The sequence below is a fragment of the Prionailurus bengalensis genome, chromosome B2 (genome assembly GCF_016509475.1).
Source record: "Prionailurus bengalensis isolate Pbe53 chromosome B2, Fcat_Pben_1.1_paternal_pri, whole genome shotgun sequence".
Taxonomy (NCBI): domain Eukaryota; kingdom Metazoa; phylum Chordata; class Mammalia; order Carnivora; family Felidae; genus Prionailurus; species Prionailurus bengalensis.
The window spans coordinates 48,903,929-48,928,553 of NC_057349.1; the positions used below are offsets into that span (position 1 = coordinate 48,903,929).

General features: G+C 38.6%; 1 protein-coding gene across 1 annotated transcript in view; it reads right to left on the reverse strand.

The window, feature by feature from the left end:
* PKHD1 (PKHD1 ciliary IPT domain containing fibrocystin/polyductin) overlaps positions 1-24,625 on the reverse strand; it is a 484,305-nt gene that overhangs the window by 91,457 nt on the left and 368,223 nt on the right.

Genomic DNA, 24,625 nt, shown 5'->3' on the forward strand with positions numbered 1-24,625 from the left:
AGTGAGAAAACTGCCTAAGTTTTCCTGGCATATCAATATGCATGTCCCTTAAAGCAAGGCTATTTCTAACAACATATTTCTAATCTTTCTTTCAAATTCTGTTATGTTCATTAATGCCAGAATAAACACCAGAGGGGGAAATCTACATAAATGAACAACAAAATGATGGGTTCAAACAAGATTCCAAGACTCTGCTTCAAAATTTGTATTTTTATTTAAAAATTTTTAATTTTATATATTTGTTTTGAGACAGTGAGAGAGTGCGTCCCCAAGTGGGGGAGGGACAGAGAGAGAGGGAGAGAGAGAGAACCCCAAACAGTTTCCACACTGTCAACACAGAGCCTGACATGGGGATCGAACCTATGAAGTGTGAGATCATGACCTGGGTCAAAATCAAGAGTCAGATGCTTGCTTAACCAACTGAGCCACCCAGATGCCTTTCTGCTTCAAATTTTGAATAATTATAGGAGTTCCCTTCTCAAAAATAGTATTTTATGTCTTTTTGAAAAAATTATACTAGGGGCTCCTGGATGGCTGTCGATATAACATGTGACTGTTGATCTCAGGGTTGTGAGTTCAAGCCCCACATTGGGCATAGAATTTAATTTAAAAAATAATAATAAAATAAAATAAAAATTCTATAGGTGAATTTATACCTTTTCACTGCTCCGAAAACTATCCCATGGCTTTCAAAACCCATGGTCTTCCAGTTGCTATGTGCCTGAGAAGTTACCACCTGATTGTAAGTAAGTCTCAGTTGCTTAAATAATTATCTAAATCTTACAGGCTGAGAGACTTTCTTTATTGTATTTTTTAAATATCATACGGTGTTTTTTTTTTCTTTTGGTGCTCATTTATGTGGGGTTCAATAATGTATCCACAATGAAGATACAAGACAATTCCTTTATGCCACAAAACTCCCTGTGCTACAACTTTATAGCAATATTATCACCATGCCCATACCTTTGGCAATCACTAACCTCTTCACTGGTTTTATGGTTTTGTTTTTTTGAAAATGTCACGTGGCTGAAATCATACAATATGTATCCTTTTCATATGGTGTGTTACTCCCACATGTCTTTGAGAATTACCTATTCTACACTATCGATATCAATACATATTGATAGTTTGTTCCTTTTTACTGAGTAGTATCACATGGTATGCACTTACCATAGCTTGTTTATCCATACCACTGTTGAAGGGCACTGGGTTGTTTCCAGTTTTTGACTTCCACAAATAAAGCTGCTCTGAACATTTGCCTATAGGATTTAGTGTGAACATAAATTTTCATTTCTCTACGGTAAGTAACCAGAAGTAGGATTACTGGGCAATATGTTAAGTAAATGCATAACTCTATAAGAAAAAAAAACCTGCCAAATTGGGGCACCTGCGTGGCTCAGTCACTTAAGCCTCCGACTCTTCATTTCAGCTCAAGTCATGATCTCACAGTCCATGGGTCCGAGCCCTGCATAAGGCTCTGTGCTAACAGTGCAGAGCCTGCTCGGGACCCTCTCTCTCTCCCTCACTCTCTGCCCCTCCTGAACATGCATGCTCTCTCTCCTCCCCCCCAAAATAAATAAACTATACAAAAAAAGCCCTGCCAAACGGTTTTCCAGAGTATCAGTTATTTTGCACTCCTACCAACAGTGTATGAGAATTCCATTTGTTCCACATCTTCACCAGCACTTGGTACTCTAGGCTGGCAGTTTCAATCTAACAATGCCAGAATGCCTTTATTAAAAAATATCTTTATCAACTGTTGTAAGATACTACATGCTTAGTATAAAGCAACTATCTCTCCAATTAAAAAATAGCATTATTTTCCAATAAAGTGTTTTGTAGAAAGTACTTTGATATCACACATTTGAAACCACATAAGGGGCACCTACCTGGGTGACTCAGTCAGCTAAGCATCCACTTCAGCTCAGGTCATGATCTCACAGTTTGTGGGTTCAGGCCCCCAATTGTGCTGACAGTTCAGATTCTGTGTCTCCCTCTCTCTGCCCCTCCCCTGCTTGCACTCTGTTGCTCTCTCAAAAATATTTTTTTTTAAAAAACATAATAAAATGTTGTATTTAAACTATAAGATCTTCTAATATTGTATTATCTAATTTGTCAGGTGAGCTCTAATGCCCCTGAACTACTTATTTAATTCTTTTTTTGTGTCTATGGTAACTATGAAATGGACTCTATGCTTTTGGGCAGCCACAAGGTCCAGAGTCACATTCATTAGTTCAACATATATTTGGTAAGAGCTGTTATAATAATAATTAACTGCATGAGTAATCAACATAAAGATGTGCATAGGAAATATTAGCTAAAGATATTTTAGAAGAACCTGGTCTCAGTTCGATCAGTGTTGGGTACTCACAGGAAGCTGAGCTTTAATTCTAATTTCATAGCAATTAATGAAATGACCAAGTGTTGCTGAGAAATTAGTACATATTAGAAACTAAAATATAACACAAATTGTGATAACTGAACAAAGCCCTTCAATTCCAAGCTTCTGGAGAAAGCAGATCAAAAATGCAAACAGAAAGAAAGCAATGAATGGCAGTTTAAAATATCAAACCTCTTTTGATAAATGGAGGGAGACATTTTAAAACTTAATTCTCATCTCTGCTGAAAAGTGTCACCAGACCGCATCTCCTTCCCCCCACCATTCTTTCTGTGAATGTTCTCTATCTTGTCCAGAGTCCCTGTTTCCATCTCATTATTAAGGATCACACCTCGGCTCTTATTCTCTAACTCCCCTGGATCAGGTCTGCAACTTCCTCGTGTTGGGGAACTGCCCACGAGGGACTGCACCTGCCCCCATTTCAGACTCCTAATTCCCTGCACCTGGCCCCTCCACTGGGTCATCCAGAGAGGGAGCCAGACATTAATAGCTCATTTGTGATTCACTAAGGAAGGGATAATCTGCCAGAACCATTCTTCCGCACGCACTTAACACTGCTCCCTTTGGTAAAATGCAGTCCATTACCTGAAAGCCCTGTGAAATTGGCGGGGAATTGAAAACCTCATGCTTATACAGAAGGCTGAGTTGCTTCCTAAGGGTTAGGCAAGTAACTCAGAGGGCTCTACTGCTAACACGATTCTTCAGAACTGAAGCGGCCTGAACATAATCAGTTCACCCTAATTGATTGCATACAGTTTATTACATAACTGATGGTTTTAAACCCCCAGCCAATTAGTTTGTCAAACAGAAGTTAAATTCTTGACTGGTTTATTCAAACTACATTTAGGCAGGATATACAATACAACCCGCCTAATCCAGGCAGTGGAAAATGCAATCTTTTAACAAGTGAAATTAGCAAGAACTTCCCTAGAACTGAAAGGGAAGAAGGAAAGTTTCACTAAAATGCTAACCTTAACTGACCAAACCATTAATTCTAAGTTTCATTTTACCTGGTACCATTCCTTTGCTGTGTAGTTACCGGATTTTGAGATCTTTAAAACTATTCGTACGGCTGATGTCACTGGTAATGCTGCATTTCCAAGTATTAAATTAGAATTAAGCAAAACCCCATCTCATTGGCCTGATGTGTTAATTCAGACTAATCTCTTAGCTGTCTGAGTTATCACCTCTAGTCCTTCACAGATTTTACCAACTTGTAATGTTTGGCAGAGAGATAAGTCTGTCTGATGATTCTTGCATTTATTTCTGAGCATCTCCCTCATAGTCCAGCCCAGCCATTTAAAATCATTATAAATATTTGTGTTTACATTGCATTTTTAGGATTCCATTAATTAAGATTTTTAAAAAAAAAATTTTTTTAACGTTTATTTATTTTTGAGACAGAGAGAGACAGAGCATGAATGGGGGAGAGTCAGAGAGAGGGAGACACAGAATCTGAAACAGGCTCCAGGCTCTGAGCTGTCAGCACAGAGCCTGATGCGGGGCTCAAACTCACGGACCGCGAGATCATGGCCTGAGCCGAAGTCGGCCGCTTAACCGACTGAGACACCCAGGCGCCCCAACCGTTAATTAAGATTCTAATAAGGTAAGTCCAAGTCTTTTCCTAAAACTGAGCAGCTAGAGAATTAAATCAGATAACCACTTTTTACTCAGTACCTGTTAAGCATTCAGCCCTGTGTCAAGTCAAATAGCACACAAAAGAAGGGTCAGACATAGATGTAGATGAGAAGCAATATTCAGGATTTCAGTGTCCAGGCCAGTGTTATAATGTTGCATTAGGGAAATTTTTATAGACCAATTGTTTCTTAAACCTATAAAGTATTTTATAGGATAGGGATCAGAAAACTTTTCCTGTAAGTATTTTAGTTTTTTGCAGATAGAGGCAAAATTGAGAATATTATATGCATACTTATATAATAAGAAAACAAATTTCTACAATTTTTAATTGATAAGATTAAAAATGTTCAGACTTACTGTGTCTCAGATAATATAATTAGCAAAGTAATGGCTATATATTTTCCTTCTAAAACCTCAACAAAGAATAGGGAATTCAAATATAGAAAATTTTCTCTGGGACTCAGAATTATCAGAAATTCATTTTTTATCTTGGAACTGCCAATTTTAAAAACCACTTTGGGGCATTTGTTTTTAATTAGTTTTTTAAGTAATCTCTACATGCAATGTGAGCCTTGAACTCACAACCCCAAGATCGAGAGTTGCAAGCTCTACCTACTGAGCCAGCCAGTTGCCCCCAGAATTGCCTTTGATTAAACAGGTTTCAATTAAATATTTACTACAATTATCTTGGAATTTGTGCTAGTTTATGAGGACATGAAGAGCAATGGCCCCCTAACTTCAAAGCACTCAAATTCAAGGGGAGACAGACAAATAGAACAAAGTACAATAATGGCATATAATGTGTGCTACAACAAAAGTATGTATATAGTGCTATATAAACATTTGTATAAAGTGCTATGTAAACACAGATGGAGGGCTTAAGAAAATATTGTTAAAATTTTTTCTAAAAATGTGTATTTCACCCCTGGCAGTCTTAGTAATAAGGACATCGAACCTCCAGAATATTTACTTGATTAAGAATTACTGTGTTGCTTCTGAATAATCATTCTGATCCATTTTAATTGTATAGCTTTATAGAGGTGAACAATCTAGGTAATTTCCCTAAATTGGAAGAAACAATGAGGACATGGTCAAGAAGTATTTTATCTATATCATACATCTATCATAGTACGTTTTATTTTCTCCTGACAATTAAGATTCTGATTATGTGAGGACTCTAATTCATGGAGAATTTTCCCCTAGAAGTCTCAAAAAAGAAAATGAGGATTTATAAGAAGAAAGAAACAGAAATCCAGATTATTCAATATAAATCCAAATCAGAAGAAACAGGGAGAAACCTTTAATAGTATTAGTATTAGTTTTTATCTTTCAAACTAATATAGCATACAACAAGCAATATACCACCAAGGTCACACACTTATAAATTCAGAAGGAAACCAAAGTCTACTGTCTTCTCTCTCCTGGGGAGGCCTGTGGTGGATTATTACCTGACATGTGACAAATGCCTGATCGATGAAGTATTCAAGACTCTCATAACATTTTACTCTTCACGTATCAATCAGATGATGACTTCAGAATCTCCTTGTACTAGACCAAAAGGCCCACCTTTGGTTTTAAATGCTGGAAAGCTTATCTGGCAAAAGACGTAAAGACAAGGGTCTAGAAGGTAAGATGTGAATTTCCTAAGGAATGTAGGCTATTCACATCTCTGCTATGATTATCCTACTGTGGAGGGTGCTTGGGACATATCCAAAGTTATTTGTACGTCAGAGTCAGGCTAGTCAGGCCAATCCTGATGAAAGGCAGTAGTCACCAGATGAGAAATGATACATTCTTTGCCTTTCCTTATCCTTCCCCTGACATCCACTTCAGTCAATCCATACCTGCACAAAGGGAGTTCACTCTACAATCCCTTCTATCATGGAGCCTATTTTCTAGATAGGTAGACGAGACATAGACAGTCATGAAACTAAAAGAATGATCCAGAAGAACATACTGTCCAAACGTTGTACTGTGAAGGGATGTGGTGCCTGAAGAGGATGCCAGAGCCTTGTGAAGGTGGTTAGATCACAAAGCATCAGATGTTATGCTAATGAACCAAGAGTTTATTCTGTAAAATAAAGGGAAGCAGGTACATAGTTTTGTGCCAATGTTTACAGATAAGATTTGTATTTTAGAAAACTTTGTCCTTGTGCAAACTCTAGAATTATAGAGGTTTAAAGTAGCAAACAAGATATTACTTGTTTACTGCTTTAGCTCAGTAAAGGCTCACACCAAGGCAGTAGTGAGAAAATGAAAACGTATGAATTTAACAGCTATTAAGGAGATAGATTTAGCAAGACTTTGGGACTGTATGAAGGAAGCCACTGAAAGGGCAAGGTGGCAAAGAATTACTAATTTGGGATACAAAATTAGTATACACCCTGTATACAGGGTGGAGGGCAGAAGATAAGGTAGAATGGAGGTATCTGATAGGTGACTGGATGTGCAGATCTGGAAGAGAGGTGAGCCTGGAACAGAGGTAGAGATTTGGGACCCTGAAGTCAAAAGCCAGGGTAGTGACAAGGTCAGGAGGGGAAAAAAGAGGAAAAGGAGGTGGTTCATGAGGCAACTTTAGTGATCACTAACCTTGGAAGTAAGGGTAGAAGGAGACTCAGATGGAGAATATGAGGGGGAGGCAATGCCTGGGGAAGTGGTGGGTCCAAAATTTCCATTCTGAAAGGATCTAGACCAGCAAACAGGTCAGAAGGGGGCTTGAACATTCATTTGCATAGTACTTGAACTAAGAATTAAGAAAATGCAATTGTCCATATCAAGAAAGGGGAATGAATGCTGCTGGATATTATGTACTCACCCAACCCTGGGCCCACTGGTTCCTCTAGAACTGAGAGGTTGGAGAACCAGGGGAGCACATTCCCATGGAAAGAAACCAAAGAAGGATGAGATTGCAAGAATCAGAGAGCAGACTCAAAGTGAAATTCAGCAGAGATCCCATATGTAAGAAAAAAATATCCAGTCAATTTACAATTGCTAACGTTTGCCAGGGCGAGTTCATTGAAGTGATGGGAGAAGAAGCGAAAATGAGTGGGGAAAGATAGAGTAAGAAGAATGAGTCAGTGAGGGCAGATTTTTCTTCAAAGACATTTGACTATGAAGAGATGAAGAAAAATATGGCAATAGTCACAGGGAGATGCAGAGTCAAGGAGCCTCGAGAATAGTTTGAAGACCTAGGTAGAGACTCTGTCTCAGAGCTACACCTCAGAACCCCAAGTGCTAGACCTGCAATGCCTGTAGTACAAACTGATGGCTGCCCTTCTCCAGAAAATGTCTCTCCCACAGGGCCCATTTCCCTCTCAAAGTCCACTAGGAAAGAATCATTTAGTTGGGCCTTGAAAGCTTTTTACAGGTAGCAGTTTTCTATTAGAGTACAAATACCTGAGTAACAACTGGAAATGAGGCCAGGATGGATGCTTAAAGCAGAAAGGGAAAGTGAGAAGGCAAATGTCAGAGAAAACCTTTGCCTACCTCACACTTTTGCCTGAGTTGGCCCCAAATTCAGTCACTAGTAACGACAGAAAATTACGTGTTCTGTAATGGATAGAGTACACTGATAAATCACAGATGCTGTTTAGCTGAAATTATCCTCCACATCCTACATACAGAGAGGCATCATACATAGATTATCAATCTCTAAGAATAAAAATTCAACTTAATAAATGTAATACTAGTTTGGATCAAAATTAAATCACTTAGGGGATACAGATGGCACTTAAAAATGTTAAATGCCCCAGGGTCAAACTTATAGGAATCAATTGTAATCTTCCCTCATTACAATCACAGAAATGAAGTAAGAATGTGGGGAAATCTAAGTCTGACAGTGGTTACTAGGTGACTTTTGAAAGGTACCAGAACATACCTCCCCAAAATATGCCACCTTGGCATATTGATTATTTTGAGCTGAAGACAACTGAGAAGTAGCAGAAACAAGAAAAGCTCTCTGTATTTCCCTCTCTTTACCTAAAGGTAGGAGATAAATTTGTAAAGGTATCTCCCTTCCTCTCCCTATCAGGAAGGACTGAAGTTAATCATCTGAGACTCTAGACCCCTATCATCCCAGACCTGATACAGAGGAATCTACATAACAAACTTAGCATTGTCACCCTTGTCTATCATTAATTTCTTCATGTATTTGCCTTCCTACAATTTGCCATCCCTAGATGTGAAGTCCCTTTATTTTGTCTTGCTACTTTTCTACACAATTAGTGTTCTTTGCTAACATGTTTTAGAAGTTCAAGTTCTTTATTTATTTTTTTTAATGTTTAGTTATTTTTGAGAGAGAGAGAAACAGAGTGTGAGTGGGGGAGAGGCATAGAAAGAGGCAGACCCAGAATCCAAACAAGGCTCTAGGCTCTGAGCTGTCAGCACAGAGCCTGATGTGGAACTCGAACTCATGAAGTGTGAGTTCCTGACCTGAGCCAAAGTTGGACGCTTAACCAGCTGAGCCACTCAGGGACCCCTAGAAGTTCAAGTTCTAACCACCCTTTTGTGTTACTTATCCCTGAGTCCTCCATGCATATGTGTGATGTACATGTTAGTAAACTTGAGTTTGTTTTTATCTCGTTAATCTGTTTATGTTGGTCTAATTTGCTGGACCCCAGCCAATGAACTTAAGATGGGTAGAATTTCTTCCTCCTCTGCACATTCCTCTCTTGATATTTCTTCAACAATTGAAACAACTCACTTACATTTGTGTCTGTTGTGTCTGCTGTCCCCATCCTGAGTTCTCCTTTGGATCATCAATCCTTAGGAAAAACATTGTTTACTCATATATTGAAGAAAAGTCATTCACAGTTTATGTATGCCCAACCTGATGAGGTTGTGGGGTAATGGTGGGGTTCGTGGGGTTCAGAGCTGACAACCAAGAAAGAATTCTTGAAGATGTCTTTTGTGCAAAAAGGTGATTTTATTAAAGCATGGGGATAGGACCTGTGGGCAGGAAGAGCTGCACTGGGGTTGGGAAGAGTGGCTCCTTATATACTATGGGGCTGGGGGAGGTAAAGTCAAGAGGAAGTTTCATAAGGGGATTTTCCATATGCTAAAGACTCATGAATTACTGAAGGCCTAGCTATTGTCAAGCTAAGGTTGTTTTCCCCTCTGTTAAAGCATTAACACTAAGACAGTAGGGAGTTTCTGGAGAAATGTTTTGCTCTGCTTGACTCAAGTATTTGTCAATGGTCTGCAGGTTATAAGGAAATTCAATTTTGTCTGCCATTTCCTTCTTGCCTTTGTTCCCCACATCACTATGGAGGGGAGGGTGATGTTGGGGCTCCAGAAAACTGAGGCTATAGGCTTCTAGAGATTAGGCTATTGATAAGATTGCCTTTTTTCTTGTAATTTACTAGGATTTTTGTAAACAGATAGAAACTCTATCAGTTCAACCATTTGTTTTCTGTCCTTTCCTTTGTCCTTGGGCAGCCAGGAGTGCCTGAGGAATGTCACACATATCCCACAGGGCAGGAGAAGGAGTGCTGTTAGCCTGTACTTTGCCCTCAGCTTGCACTCTGCTCCCTCATCAAACCTAGGCATGTCCCTAGGTACACATGAGCAACTGGAAAAAAAAAACACTTCTAACCTATATAAGAGGTACTGCAACCCCAAGAAGGATCTTACTCTCTACTTGCAATTGAGTGTCTTTCCCCATCTCTATCAAGGACAACTTTATACACCATCTATAATTCCCATTTCACTCTAGGATTTGTCTATATTGGCAGAAAACGTGCAGCATGACTGGTAACAAAAGGGAGAAGAAGGAAGAAGAGAAGGAACATGTAGAAGAAGAGGAGCAACTGGAATAGGTGGAAGAAGACTCCATGAACACCAGAAACCACTTTCTAGCTATTCAATCCTAACACTCACCCTCAGTCCCTAACCTCTGTCCCATTTTCTCTCTAGTCCCATCTCTGGCCAAACTCTTACATGAAAAGCCTAGGAAAATGTGAATCTGATTCTCCTCTGGAATAAAAATGAATTTGACTTCAATTCATTGAAAGTCAAGGAAGTACTATTACCTTCTATATGTGATATTGCCTTTCTCAAAAGTAATAGTTGAGCCCATGACCCTGTCTTGTGCTCTGAGCTGTGGTTGAGTTGCTAAAAGTTGAGTCATTGTTATCAAAATTATTGCAAAGGATCTAAGGATTCATATGCTAATCAAGCATTGTGTCCACTGGAAAAGTAGTATTTGACATGTAGACTCCCACCTTTTTTCAAATTTACATGGCTGCATGGTGATTACTGAAATATGTTCCTTTAAAAGACTTGCTGAATATAGAGTAGCTTTATGTCAACATGCATTTTTCCAATATTAATAGTCAAGAAATTATTACTACAGTGATATTCTTATAAGTTTTTCACGGTTGAAAGTGGGACAGTCACGTGACTGGGAGTCACACTAAGGAAGAACACTGAACTGTAAATTCTGTCTGAAAAAAAAAATTGAGCAGCATCTTAAGCATCCTTTCTACTTTCTATTGCCTCATTTGAGATGTTCCTATTCTTGCATAAGGCCACCTCTAGCTCAAAGCCTCCTTTTTCTAAAAATAAGAACAAGGAACTCCAGTATGATGCAGCCCCATGCTAGGAAGGATGTCTTAGTGAGCAGAGGATGAGCTGGGGAGCTGCCTTGTGGCCCCACTGGCAACTTTGCATGCTTCCACCTGTGCTCTGAACCCTACATCCTCCTGGTTTCTCAAATAACCTTGCTCCTGTACCTTTACTTTATGTCTATTGACTTTTTCTCCTGCATGTTAAAACATGTACAAGACCACCCCTATTTTAGCGAACCCCGTCCCCATTCCCACATCCACCTCTAGCTACCTCCCAATTTCCCTTTTTCCTCCAACCTTTCAACTTGCTAGGCTTCTTGATAAAATGTTTTACTTTCACCATCTCTATGTACTCTCACTCACTCCTCATCCCACTGTTGACTGACTTCCAGCCCTACCATTTCTCTGAAATTTCTTGTATCAAGATCACCAGTGAAGTCTATGTTACCATATCCAATAATTTCTTCTGAAACCTTATTTTGTTTACCCTAGTTGCAGGATTTTATATTGGCACTACCCCACCCATCTTGAAATACATTCATTCCTTGAATTTACTTCTCTACATTATCCAAATTTTCCTCCTAACATGACTGTCTATTCCTGCTTGGGTGCTTTGTGAGATCTTCCTTGCTTTGCCATTCCTTCAACACTGGGAGGCTCTTCTTACTCTATACGCACAAATTTCATTTAGTCCCGTGGTCTTGGTTCTCATCTATATGATGATCTTCAAATCTGTGACCTCCCATGTGAACTACAGAGCTGAACATCTAACTCCTTATTTTATATCACCATTTGGGTATCTAGCATATCTCTTATTTACCATGTCCAAAACTGCATTCTTATTCTCTAAACCTGCTCCTCCAAGGTTGGTTTTCAGTCAGTGTCACCACCAGCCACCTAGTTGTTTCAGGAGGAAAACTAGTTGTTTAAGGAAGAACCTGGAAGTCATCATTGCCTCCTTTCTCTTCCCCATCCCTTACATTCAATCAACCAACAAATCCATCCAATTTTCCCTCACAAATATCACTGAACCCATATATTCGTCAGGTCATCATCCCAGTCTATGCTGCCTCATTGTCTCTATTTTGGTGTTTGACCACCATACTGGACTGCTTTCTCCCATGCAGGTCTGATCACGATACCCCTTCACTTGAAATCCTTTGTGAATCTGTCTCGACCATCAGGATCTTACTCCCTGGGAAAGAGAGGCTTCCTAAGATCATTGGAACAGAAACCACAGTGAACTTTGTATCAAAAGGCAGAACTCTTCCTATGGGGAAAAGAATCATTCTAACACAGTGTTCAAGATCCAGAAAAATATTTATAAAATACTGAGCTTATGGAACATCATAATTAAAAAAGATTTTTGTGGGGCGCCTAGGTGGCTCAGGTGGTTCTTGATATCAGCTCAGGTCATGATCTCATGGTATCATCGTTTGCAGGTTCAAGCTCTGCATCAGGATTCTCTCTCTCCATACTTCTACCTCTTCCCTTCTCTCTCTCTCTCAAAAGAAATAAACTTTTTTTTAATTAAAAAAAAAAAAGGTTTTTGTTCACTGACCTGGAAATTTGCCTATTTTCCAACATAATCCTTGTGTGAAAACACATCCCATATTATAAGTAACAAATATTTAGAAATCAATCCATCTTGAATTTGGAACAGTCAGTATAACTACATTTAAGGAATATATTTATAACAAGTTCTTTTATTGTCTATGCCGTATACAGGTGAGTCACTTTTTTGGGGGGGTGGGTGCATGACTGGGAAATCATACATTCTAGCTAACCGATATTCAGGAGTGGTAAAATAAGTTATTTTGGAGTACAAAAATTAAGAATTTAAATTAACTTCAAGAATCATCTAGTTCAACACCCTTATTTTATGAGTATGCATATTGAGGACAAGGGAAGCAAATGTTCCTACAGTATGTAAGGCTCCTTTGGAATCAGTGATAGCCCTATTTAAATTTTTTCCTGTAAATTTGAATAAAATTAAACATATATAACAACAAAATATCATATTTATATTGTACTCCTTTTTAAGGATTTTGAATGACTTTGAGATTTTCACAACTGAGATTCATCTTAAAGAACATCACACTTCATGTGCACAGGAAACATACCTATCCAATGAAGGGTATGAATTTTACATCTCTTCAAAATTTCATTTTCCCTTCTCTAAATAGTGTTTTGCCACCACTGAGAAGAGCTGCAAAACAAACTCATCAAATATATATTTAATATTAATACTATTAAATATCAATGATAGTATTTATTGAATATGCACAATGTATTAGGCACTAAGCTTATGTGATTCACTTACTCATCAAAACAACCAGATAAATGCCACTAATTAAAAATGAGAAAACTGGAGTTAGGAGCAAATGACTTGCCCCAGATACAGAGCTGGGAAGCAATCCAGATGGGGCCTCAACTCATATCTGAGTTAACTCTGAATCACAACCCTATAATTACCATCTCTTGAGGAGGCTTATGTTGGATACCTCTCTATGCCACTTCAAATCCCCATGGTGAGAACTTTTTCTCCAGCTACCACTGTGGTTCCCAGTTCCATGCAGGAGAGATCTACCTGCCTTCTGCCTCCAGGTCTCTCTGATGCTACTGCATGATGAACCACCTTTCATTCATACATGTGCAACCAGGAAATGTTTGAGTTGGGGTTACCTTTGACCAATCAGAGACATGAATCTGTGTCTTGTGTCTTCTCTCTTTGTGCATGGTTAGTATTGAGATACATTTCATAAGGGTTTTCAGAAGGTCTCACAAGATCAAGTATCTCCTGCAGGCATCTTGAGTTGTTTTCCCTCCTTTATTTCACTACTGCTGTCCCTGACACTTGTTCCCTGGAATCACCTCCCAAATAAATAACCTATGTGCAAGCCTTTGTCTCAGGCTATGTTTTCAGAGGCATCCAGGATAAGAAGGGGCTATTTCCCCCACCATCTGAAACCATCTTGTCTCTACTCCTGAGCTTTATATCACTAATATGCAACAGCTAACATACTTTATCTGAAGAGGAAATCCCCTGTCTCTGATGGACCTGACTTCTTCATTTCCTGTGAATAGCAGAGCTATCTGCATCTGTAGAGTCTCAGGACAGCATTCAGAATATTTGTCTACCTCTGCTGGAAGCCCTTCTGATTAGTCAGGCTCCTTGAGTTGGAAACATAAGGATTTATAATGAAAAAGAATCACACAGTAAAAACAGAAAGAATGAAAAGAAAACAAACCAATAAAGAACCTATCCTATCATAACATTTGAGGTTCTGGTATTTGCTGGCTTTGGAGGGAGTTCAAAATAAATGAAAGAAATGTGTATTTTATTAAATGCTAATATTTAGAAGATGTGAGGGTGGGGGGGAGAAAGGAAAGATAAATGCTTCCAATCACATTTGCAAATATGAAGTATCTCCTAGCTCCTTTAAAATGGTTGGATGTTTTCCTTGCATTTGAGCCACCTACTCAGCTTTGGAAGTATTGCCCAGAACAACCAGAAAATTGTGTGAGGAGTCGCAAATTTGCACCAGCAACCAGCCAACAGAGATGGGCACTGCACTGTGCTCTCAGCCTGGATGTAATATAATAACCAGTCTTTTCTAGCCAAGCTGCAGCTGCCCATCTGACTTCCTCCACAGGAAGAGCCTATTGCTTCTGACCCCACATAGATCTGCCTATAATAAACTCTATCCTTCCCTTGCAACATCTGCTATTGTTAACATGATCTCTGTTTGTCTTGAAGTATAAATAGGCCCCAAGTTTCAAGAGTTCAGAATACACTGAACCATAACAGCATAGCTTCTTCCTTTTCTTCTTGGAAAGATTCTTAGCCCTCTCTTGGATTGTGGAATTCATTTTAAGAACAACAATGAAATAAACTGGAGAGGAGGAAGATTTGGAAGGATCAGGAGTACTTAAGGCAGTCAGAAATGAAGAGTTGCCCCTTGCTTTTGTTTTTCCTATTTTGTAGTAATACAGATTGACCTTCAATGTGAGACATTTTCTGTATTCACTTTTCTCCACATGAAAGTTAAAAGTTTGGGGCAAAAGAAGAAACTAATTTTATTATTAATTAGTACACCAAGTGTTTTTCACTTTTTATTTTACCAAATTTACAAATTTAAATTTTTGCTTGAGCAAGACACTTCTTCTTGATAATAGTGCTTGTTTTCAACAAGAGAAAAGAGATGAGCATTGGTCCTTTCCTCCTAAGTAGAGTATGGATAAAGAGCAAGACACTGAGACCCAAAAGCCCTAGATTTTTAGCCTAGACCTGCCATTAGGTAAATTGACTTCACTCCCCTAAATCTCAATTACTTATCAAAAAAAATGTATGAAATGAGTATTTCATAGCACTGCTAAAGTAGTAAATGAAATAATGCATGTGAAATACTTGATAAGTGGGCTTAATAAATATTAGATGATAATGATTGTCCAGTAGGTGTGATTTTTATCTTCCAGTGAGACTCCAAAAATCTAACAGTTCAGTTTGCTGAACTACCTTAGATAGAGAGAAATCAGTTCTATATGTATCTCCTGCTGAGGGGCTAAAACAAATAAATTGCTTAGAAGAGTGCCTAGCAGGTTGTAAATGCTTGATAATAAATGTTAGTTATTCATCACCATCACTATTAATTTATCATTAATAATGTACAATTATCCTTAGTATTATAATCAGTTTATTGAATGAGCTGGACCCAGTGGGTGCAAGAGAGGAAATATAGTTTTTCTAACCAATTCTCATTTAAATTCATGCTATCAAATGATTTTTCTCAGATCCAGAATGAAACACTAGGTAGATGACATTGCTTTTTGATTAATTTCACATGAGAAATTCTAGTCTAATACAATCTCAAATTCTTCTGAAAATGTCTTCCTTCCCTCAGTTTGGGTCTGCTTCAGGCTGAGCAAATTTGTGATGGAAAAAAGTATTGTTGGCTTTGCACCACTTCCCTCCCTTGATTCCTCTTCCTCTACTCACTATGAAGCCACTGGTTCTCCAGGGTTGAGCCTGGGGCCCGGGATCAAGAGAAGAAAGAGCACTATAGGATAGAAGAGGTCTTCCTTTACCAAAACCATTTGTACAATCTAGCATTGATATCATCTGAGTATTGCAGATTTCTAAAACAGTCTTTTTGGAGTAAGCACCTCCTATGGGTTCCACAGAGATTTATACTAAGGATCTACAATTGCCTGCTTGACATGGTGACCCCTATTCCTGCTAGCTGTTTAAGACTCCTTTAGTAGGGCCCACTCTCTGATGTCTACCTCTCACATGGGGTCACCCCACACCTCTTGGGTGGGTCTCTGTTAAAATGATGCACAATACTCTCCCCTAATAGGCCCATACCTCGACTACCGTTGGCCATCTTTGTTCAGCAAGATGGGAAGAAGGGCCCTCTTCAGCATCAGCCACTTTAGCCAGTATCTCACATGTAGACTCTTTTTCAGCATGTCAAACAGTCTCTGTCTGAAAACCTCTCCTGGTGGTGCTTTAAACACCAACTCGTTTGGATAGAAATATGAGGGCAAGTACTACGCTCTGCCCCTCTGTGAGAAGAGATGGAGAATTCATAGCACACTGAAATTATCTACAATGTGACTCTCAGAACAGTCTTCTTTCACCTCCCACTGAATGTCCATCTTCTCTTATATACCCTGGAAGTACATAAGGGCTGGGTAGGCAGAGGCTGCACCAAGTTTTAGCCACTTCCTTTGTAAGATCAGCATCAACTGTCTTAGTCTGCACTGTCCAACACAGTAACCACTCATCATATGTGCCTATGTAAGTTTACATTTTAATTAATCACAATAAAATAAAATAAAATAAAATTCAGTACCTCAGTCTAGTGAGTCACATTTCAGGTGCTCAATTCTCACATGTGGCTACTGGCTAGCATATTCGACAACACAGATAATGAAAATTTTCATTGATGCAGAAAGTTCCATGGACAGAGGTAGAATTCTGGCATCTCACTTTAGTAGGTGAACTTTTTGTCATTACTTTTGTTGTTTTTGCTATGGTTCTCAGACCTTGGAGCCTCTCCTGAAGCTATAATACAAGTGAAAATTCACATTTATCACTTTTTTATGTAATCATTAAGTAGATAGATTTTGACATTTGGATTCTGGACAAGGGCTATGTCAAAGCAAATGAATACAAGACCATTTTTCACAATGCTAAAATCTTAGATAAAATGGAAATAATTAGAGTTCTCATGATTAAGCCTCAAGTCTAAAAAATATTTACTCAGGCAGAATTAGCACGTCCATCATTTCTGTCCCTATGACAGGACACAGAACAGCATCCACCAAAGCTATTATCCTTTATATTTGTGGTGTTTTATAGTTTATGAGCCACATGAATTAATCTCATTTTTTTTCAAAAGGCAACTATGAAAAGTAGATAGACAGGTATCACTGTAACAGACTAATGGAGCATAAGTGACCTTCCCAAGGTTACAGAGCCAGTAATTGGGAGAGCCACTGTATCCAAGGTTCTTCCATTTCACTATGCACCTTCCTGGAAGGCCAGAAAATTCTAAAAACCAATTCTTACTAACATATAGAGAAAGCAGGAATTCAGAGTTGAATTACTTTCAAAGACCTCCCCAATTTTGATTTATCCATCATGTATGTTCTTCCAGATACCTAGTATGCTTAGAATTAAAATTAAATGCTCTTCTATTAGCAGGATATTGAGAAACACCTGGTCTGATCAAGAATACGTATTCCATTTCCGTCAACAAAATTGGGAGCTGTGTTTTCTCCTTGAGTATATTCCTACTTTGCCTCTCTGCAGCTTCTTGTCATTTACACAACAATACTAGTAGAGTTGATGCCAGTACCTTGGGAGGACATGCGGAGAAATGTATGACCTAATCTGGAAAGGCATTTGAATACAGATGAGAACAGATTGAGAAATGTCACTGATACTGGTACATTTCTGTGCAGGGTAGAAGCTTGTTTACCCATTCTTTTCTAACCAGACTTAATAAAGAAGAAAAAGTATGAATAAGAAATACCAAACTCAAGATAGTTATCTCTGGGAGGGGCAGTGGAGGGGAGTCAATTGAAATCAAGGAGGAGCCTAAAGGGGCTTCAACTATCCTTGTAACTTTGTAATGTTTTACTTCTAAAGATGGATGGTAGGTACCTGGGTCTTCATTATGTTGTGTTTTTTTTTTTAATACCATTGAACAATAAAATCCTTCAAAAGCAACTTTTAGTAATAAAAAAGGAAAGTTAGCAAAGGCCCATTTGCTAGAACGCAGATTATTTTTAAAGGCCCTTTTGTCTTAAATTGTTTGTTGAAACAAGTTTACTCACGTTGTTTGAAGTGTTTTCACAGAACAAGGGCAATAGAAGGTGTAAACCAAGAATGTTCTCTGAATAGGGCTGGCTTTGCCCAAGTGGGCTGATAAAGTGTGGCATGGAATTGAGATGACTTTCTTGTCATTCAGTTTGACCACATGCTTCCTACCAGTCACTAATACACTCCTGAATCTAGGAGAAGGAGCGTTTATCTGAAAACATTCCAAAAGCACTATCAACTTTTTCAAGCTTGGAGTGTAAATATATGTAAATACAAAATATAATACAATGAGTGGTTCAGATTTATTGATAGGCCAGAGACACAAGGGAAGGGCACTCATTCACAATGCAGGGTCAGGAGAAGCTTCACAAAGTACCTCTTCAGAAGAGTCTCAAGAGCTGACTATAGTATACTGTACAGCTCCTGTTTAGCTTCTCATTTGTCTTTACCCTTTCCCATTCTCCAGGCTATGGATCCTAAGCTCTGGCCATAGGAGCGGATCCATCACCAAGCACTGTCCAATCATATGCCCCCCATCTCTTTGGACCCAGTGATTGGTCCAAAGAGGCATACAAGCCAAATAGGAATTATCAGTATTTCCCTAGGCTTGATATACAAATATTGGGAGACAAAAATTCTTTCTCAGCAGGGATTACTAAACTCAACTAGATAGAAAAGGTCCTTTGGCAGCAGAAGGGAATGAGGCCAAGAGTCAAGAGGAGCAGAGACAGACAGCAAGAGCAGAGAGAGGGGCTGACAGCATTGAATCCTTGGTTCCAATTCCTGGTAGGCTGCAAGGGTCAGGTCCTTCTAACTCTTTCTTCTATTCTGTCAGGAACTGGAATATCCTTGTCAGAGGCATAAGCCTACATATTGCTTAAGGTTCTTAGAATAGTGATTCACCGCCTTGCTCTGATTGATATTTTTGAGTGAACAATCAGCTGATAGGCAGGGAAGGGGATTTTGAGAACAGACTGGAAAGGACACAGGCATGAACGCATGAAAGAGCATAAAAGAGGGTAGCTTAGGTTCAAGGGGACTGGGTCTTAAGAAATAAAGCCAATACTGTAGGCAAAATTCAAGCCAAGAAGACAGTTATTTTGCTTTGACCCTCACTATAAGTACCTACCACATGTATCTCATTTCCAAAGGTTAAAAGACCTCAGCAAGGTATTCCAGCGTACAAACCTTTGTTGGATGAAACCTTGCTAATTAGTTTTTCTTGCTACTGGTTAAAAATCTCTGCTGAAAGAAAAAATTCTGCTGCATCTCAGAGCATTAACATTTTAATAGTGGCCTGGTTAGACAACATTCTTCATTATGCTTAGTGATCAATCTTTTCTATTAGAATGCAGGGCTGAGTTGAAGTTGTGGGAGGGATAGGAACCACTTTGCAGCATCCTTCAAATCATGCCATATAGACCACTGTTTGCTTGGCCTACACACAAACCATACTCTCTCAGAAACTGTTCTCTTCCACTGTGTATACCTCACTGCATCTGCCCAATGATGTGGGCCATTCTTTGGTATTCTAGTAACCATTGGAATGCTTAACTCTGTTGCTTACTCTGGGAAAACAAAATGGGGGAAAAGTTGTCTTAATGGAACTGAATCATGAAATATTGTCATTAATGTTCACAGCCTAGAAATGTGGGTGTAGTCACTGTTGCTTTGGAGGTAAAATCTCTAAAGGATACATAAATATATTAAAAACTTCTTTGCAGATTATTTAGTTGAAGTTTAAGCAATAAGGGTATTACTGGCGGGATTTGAAGTTGAACATTCCCCCATTTATTATCTGTCATATGATTTATAGATAAATAGAGATAGTATCAATGAAAGTGATTTATGATATTTCCAGCTTCTTTCACATAAAATGGAACAAGTACAAATGGAGATATAATCAAATAAAAAAGCCTGTAAACAGCATCTAAAGTTGATAATGCAGTTCAATGTGATGATGCATGCATCAAGATGAAGAGAAATATAAATGCAATGCTCATGTGTTTGGAGTTTATTTCTTATTTATGTTGTGGTAAATTATCATTTAAGTATTTATATAATATAACAGCATGAAGGTTATACTATTTTTGTGTTTATGCCGTTAAGATATTTCATTGTTTTATTTAATTCACTCTACAGCCTACCTGGCTAGAATGACCAGGTCTTAATATATTGACACTGCTGTTTCATAGAAACACATAAGAAATAGCCAATTTTAAATACATCTATGAATACATATTTAACTTGAATGTCAGATACTAAAACTTCTGAGACAGGTAATGCAAAATAGAGAATGTGTCAAATTAGGAGTCAGCTTACATTTTAGGCAATTATTTTTCTTACAGGTAAGAAAGGAAATAACGTAGAGCAAAGTTTCTCATCCTCCTCAGCACAACTAACATTTGGGGCTGGATAATTCTTTATCAAGCGGGGGCGGCGGGGCTAGATTGTGCATTGTAGGATGCATAGCAGCCTGTCTGGTCCCTACCCATGAGCTGCCAGTAGCACACCTCCAGTTATGACAACAAATGAAATGCCTTCAAATACAGATGGTTCCTGACTTACAAGGGTTTGACTTAATGATTTTTTGACTTTACGATGGTGTGAAAGCAATATGCATTCAGTAGAAATCATACTGGGAATGTTGAAATTTAGTCTTTTCCTGGACTAGTGATATGTAGTACTATCCTTTTCTGTGATGCCAGGGAGCAGCCATGAGCACAGCTCCCACATCAGCCACATGATCATGGTGATAAACAACTGTACAGGTACAGTCACTTGTACCCATACAACCACAGTGTTTTTCACTTTCCATACAGTATTCAATAAATTACATAAGATATTCAACACTGTATTATAAAATAGACTCTGTGTTAGGTGATTTTGTCCAACTGTAAGCTGATGTATGTGTTTTGAGAAAATTTAAGGTAGTCTAGGCTAAGCTATGATGTTGGGTAGGTTAGGTGTATTAAATGGAATTTTGACTCAAGATATTTTAAACTTATGAAGGGTAACCCCATCATAAATTGAGGAAGATCTGTATTTCCAAATGTCCCCTCAGAGCAAACTCAATCAGCCCATTGAGAACCACAGACTTGGAGGACTTTTGTGAGAACCAAAGAGACAATATCTGTTACTATATTTATAATGTGTAAATTACCTTCCAGATATTATATCTCTTATAATAGCAGAACTAATTTTCCAATATTTTAATCAGACTAATTACACTGTACAATAAATGGCATCACTCTCTTGTAGCAAAAACTTTATCATGTTCTTGGCAAAATTCATAAACCAAGCAAGGTCTAGCATCTCTTCAAGAGCAGGATCATTCTTTATTCATAGTTGTATCTACAGTATCTAATACAGCTTCTGACACGTCTTATCACCATAAATTTTTGTGAAATAAAAGAAAGTCTTAAAGGAGATATTACTATGTGTGTTTTAAAGAATGCTTTAACTTTAGTGAATCTCAACATATGACATGTATGTGGCATTCCAATTAGGAAAGCTTTCAGATGTACGTGCATGGAGTCAGGGCAAGGGGGCATTGCTGAAGAACAAAACATTTTTAATCAGTTCTATCATCAATCATATTTTGATATCTTCTACTAAATATATTCCAAATTATTAGAAAATTGGATCTCCACTGCTACAAGAACAATCCATTTCACCATATTTTATCACCTGGATCACTGCAGTAGAACTACTAATTCATCTCTCTCTTATCTATTGTTGCAAACTTCTATTTCTTCTTCCATAGTTTAAAGTTATTTTTAATGTTTATTTATTTTTGAGAGAGAGACAGAGTATGAGTGGGGGAGGGGCAGAAAGAGAGGGAGATACAGAATCTGAAGCAGGCTCCAGACTCCAGGCTCCAAGCTGTCAACCCAGAACCCTCTATGGGACTCAAACTCACACACCATGAGATCATGACATGAACTGAACTGAAGTCAGATGCTTAACCAACTGAGCCACCCACGCACCCCTATTCTCCCAAAGTTTTAAAAAGGCTAAGTCAATTACATCAGTCTCCATTGCAGATAGAATACAATCTTATGTTCTCAAAATATCTCACAAGGCTCCTCAGGATCTGGCTCTCAACCACTTGTCCAACCCCATCACAGGCTACTCATTTGTGTCCCCACCATTATGCAGTCCCTCTGGCTTTCCTTCCTCCAGTGTTCCTCCCCTCCTGTCTTGGGGTGTGTTTCTGCCTAGAAGGCTTTCTCCTCCACACATAACCTGGTCAATGCCTACTCAATTTCGGTTTCAATTTAAATATCACTTCCAAGAGCATGTTTCATTGATTCCCTGCCACCCATCTCTACCATTCTAAATTATGGTGCACTTATGACACTCCTATTATAGCATTTATCATATATATAATCAAATATTCACTTATTTTTATGTATACATTTGTCTCTTACTGTTTACTTTCCCTAATAAGATATGAGGGGTGGGAATTTTGACGTTCTGTACACCCAGCTCTATCACAATACCTGGTATATAGTAGCTGCCAATAAATACCTGCTGAAAAAATAAATGAATGAATGAATGTGTATACCTTAACACTGACTTTCTAAGGACTTTCTCTAGCAGCAAAGATAGCAGTTCTAGGCTAAAAAGGAGAAGGCAGTATGGCTAGGGGAAGTATTTAGGGGCTGGCAAGACCCAGGATGAACCAATCTCCTACCTCACACTGTATCTGCACCTATTTCTACCATCAGTGCACAAGACTGGCCCAGCTTCTCCTCCCATTGGATGACACCCCATCCCATCTTTGTCATAGTTATTATTTTTCCTTGAGTACCCCAGAACCCAGCAACTAAGCATATAGTGAGAAATTTAGCTCCCATGGTGGGTAGTCCTACCTTTGTGCCTCCTTGTCTCTATACTAAACCACATGATGCCATGCATCACTCATCTGCTCACCCACTTTCAAACAAAAGTTTTCCTCAATGCCATGCACTCATCAGCACTGTGACTTCAGTTTATTTGCTTTCTCCTTCCTTGGCATCTTTTTTTCCCCCTAATGTTTCACCTACCACCTAATTCCAGATAAATTTCAATTTTTATCTCTAGCTGCAATTTACCTTCTAGTCTCTAATCCCAGAGATTCCAGCCACCAGATGCATATGTGAATAACTCCTACCCCATATAGTGGGCACCCCAAACTGACTAAAGGCACAGCTTAAGCAATCATCCTCTGTATCTTACTTCCCCATATCTGCTATTAGAACCTCCATTCCCCCAAAATATGCTATGTTGACCTCCTCAAGTCAGGAGTAGGGAAGCCCTTTCTACTTCCTCTCTTTTGCATTTCTTTAATCTGTACCATCCTCTCCATTCTGATTGCCATCAATCTCCTCTAGATACTCAATGCATTTCCTCTAAATCTAAACAACTGAAACAGTGTCCTAACAAGTCTAACATTTGGTCCCTGCTCCCACTCAATCTTCACCCTACTTCCTACAGCCTGAGTAATCTTTGTAAACTACAGCTTCCTATAGGCTCCTCCTCTATTCAAAAATCTTCAAAGTCACCCACACCCCCACAGCTACTGAAGTAAATAGAAATACTTGAGTCCAGCACTCAAGGGGATCCAAAAATATGGCTCTGCTCTCCCTTTCTTTTCAATGTCTCTCATACTTTAATCTGTGAAAATATCCACACCCTGTGTTATCTGTGTCCTTTATTCATGCCCCAGTGTAGGAAGTTCTTTATTCCTCTGTCAAAATCCCACCCATCCAGTCTGCTCAAAGGACTCTTCCTGTATTTGCAGGTGCTTACCTTATATTGCTTCATTTTAGTCAGATGTTTGGATTACTGTATTAAATGATCTCCTTGAGGGTCAAAGATGAATCTCACTTACATATAATTCTCCAGACAGCCTATGTACAGGAAGGGTCATGGGCATTTAGAAAAAAAACTTAGGCATTGAATTCAGACAGATTTGGATATAAATTTTGACTTTACCACTGGACATATCATCGTAAACAAAGTCCCTAAATTCTGAGAGCCTCAGTTTAACTCATAGAATAATGAAAATTAGGCTTACTTTGCAAGTTATTATAAAGATATGATATATAAAATACCTAACACAAGGGCTGGTATGTGAGAGATACCCAGTAAATGAAAGCTACCATAATAGTAGTATATATTATTACTTTGTTTTAATTTTTTTTTTATTTTTAAGTAATCTCTACACCCAACGTGGGGTTTGAACTTTCAACCCTGAGATCAAGAGTCCCATGTCCTACCAACTGAGCTAGCCAAGCACCCCTATTATTACTTTGTAATAGAGAATAAACACATATTGGTTAAATAACGAAAATTAGCATAATATATCTATCCTGTCCTCCATGAGGTTATAATCAAACTGGGGAAAGAAGTCACCACCATATGCCAACATAATTAACCATTCTAAAAAAAGTAATATGAATGATTGTCAGAGTACATGGTTAGGTTTTAATAGGATGCCTGGAGGCCAGCAAAGAGGAAGTCAAGCTCCACTATGAAGAAGTCAGAGGCCTGTCCTGGTAGCACTCCAAAACAAAACCACAAGAAACTGGATCAAACCAGACATGCCCAAGATGGCTGACAAGATAAGCCAAAGGTCACATTATTTCTTCTTTACAGTACATGAACATGCTAAAATCTCCTCCTTAATGATGCCATGATAGG